Source organism: Rhagoletis pomonella, unplaced genomic scaffold (assembly GCF_013731165.1).
Source record: "Rhagoletis pomonella isolate Grant_MI unplaced genomic scaffold, Rhpom_1.0 Rhpom_scaffold_00002, whole genome shotgun sequence".
Taxonomy (NCBI): Eukaryota; Metazoa; Arthropoda; class Insecta; order Diptera; family Tephritidae; genus Rhagoletis; species Rhagoletis pomonella.
This window is the reverse complement of record NW_023458556.1, coordinates 38,094,331-38,095,895: the sequence shown is the minus strand read 5'-3', so window position 1 is coordinate 38,095,895 and position 1,565 is coordinate 38,094,331. Positions and strand designations below refer to the sequence as shown.

The following is a 1,565-nucleotide window of genomic DNA, read 5'->3' as shown; positions in this document are numbered from 1 at the left end:
AGAAATCGCATCGTTCCAAAATCGAAAGGGTAAGTCTCAAAAGTTTATATTCGTAGCTAAGTATTGCAAATGAATTACAAAAAAAAAAATGTGTAGTTGGAAAATCTGCGCAATTCAAATTAAACGACCAACAAAGTGCTGCTACACACTGCTGAGCAGAGAGATGCTCAATCTTCAGTAGGTGGGTAATGAGTAGTGGGTCACGATTGAGAGAATACAAAGGTTGCGCCGATCTCGGACCGCTATTCCTCTCTTAACGAATTTGACAGAATCGTTGTTTGCATGACGTCACACTTGTGCAACTTGTTTACGTTTTCCTTGCAACATTTTTTCTTCTTCTTCCATTCTTGCTCACGTTTTGGCATTTCTCTCTCGCAATTGCACCAGTGTGACGTCACACAAAAGTTATTCTCAAAAATCTTCTCTGATCGGCGCAATCATGTATTCTATCATTCTTGGTAGTGGGTAGTGTGTAGGCGAAAAGTGGAGTGTATACATATATACTATGTATGTAAGTGGCTGTATGAATTGGCAAAAGTGTCAGGTGTAAATGTGTAACATGTTGACGCCGTCACTAGCAACAATTCACACTTTATTGAAAGCGCTCATTCACAGTCGCTTTTTGTTGCTGCATACATTTGCAAACAAACGCATAATGCGGTGTTACTGTGAGAAAGCCACTAGTTCTAGTAAAATATAGTGGGAGAAGAAGAAGAAAACTTTTTCAAAACTCAGCAAAAAGTTTATATTACAGCATTAAGAAAATCAACACGAATTGCAAATTTCAAGGGTTGTTGCATTTCCCACTCGTTCGTTTTCTTATCGCCGCCTTCATGCCAAACTTTTGCAGTTCACACAATTCGAGTTGCAACGTCTGGAATGGCAATAATGGCCATGGTAATTGTGTGGCACTTGTTGTTGCTGTTGCTGTGTATTGAAAGTGGTTTGTTGATGGGCCGTTAGTAACGCTGAAATGGCGGCTTTGTGCAGGCTGGTATGAAAAATTACGTTTAGCTGACAATATGGCACGCTTATGACGACAATGCAAAGGCTATGCGGGGTGGGGAAAAAGGAAGAAAACCATGCAATTCTTATACGCCTGAGTGCTTTAAGGGGCTGCTGTTTGGCACAAACGACTTCAGAAACTTTACGTGCACCATGGAAAACCTTTTTTTTAATATTATTTCTTGAGAATGAGAAGTGTTAGTTATTTGATTTGAATTCTAATACACTTTGAATGTTTGAACATGTGACCCCACAAACTTTTGGGCGTACTAACTAATTTATCGAAAATCAACACGAGCGACTGTTGCCACGAAAATGTCGAAAGTTGGTTGGTTACTACTCTGCGCTTTCTTAAGGGGAGTTGGCTTTTTGACACCTTGCGCTCATCGAGCGTATATGTATGTGCACTAGGGTGGTCCAAAAATGCATGTGGGGGAAAAAGTAAAGTTGAAATTTTCATGCTCTCGCTCCGCCCCCTCCCCCCTATGATTCTTCTATGCCGAAAAAATATACCCCTATTTTTACATTTATTATTATTTTATATGAAAAAAACAACTATT

The 1,565-nt window shown here is 39.6% G+C and overlaps 1 protein-coding gene across 1 annotated transcript in view; it reads left to right on the top strand.

Moving 5' to 3' along the window:
• The window catches only part of LOC118753195 (carboxypeptidase B), an 11,804-nt gene that overhangs the window by 359 nt on the left and 9,880 nt on the right, over window positions 1-1,565 (top strand). The gene's annotated exons all lie outside the window — the stretch shown is intronic.